Here is a 219-nt window from a genome sequence, read left to right on the forward strand (position 1 = left end):
GCACTGTCTTCTGTAGGTTTATTTTATTTATTTTGTTTTGTTTTATTTATTTATTTTGTTTTTTTTATTTATTTTGTTTTGTTTTATTTGTTTTTTGTTTTTTTGTTTTTTGTTTTTTTGTTGTTTTTTTGTGTTTTTTTGTTGTTTTTTTGTAATATTATTAAACCCGATAGAGTTCATCATTGTGCTGAATGCGCTCATTGTCTCCTGTAGGTTTAT

This window comes from Eimeria mitis, genomic scaffold, assembly GCF_000499745.2.
Source record: "Eimeria mitis Houghton genomic scaffold, Emh_scaff2864, whole genome shotgun sequence".
In the NCBI taxonomy this organism is placed as follows: domain Eukaryota; phylum Apicomplexa; class Conoidasida; order Eucoccidiorida; family Eimeriidae; genus Eimeria; species Eimeria mitis.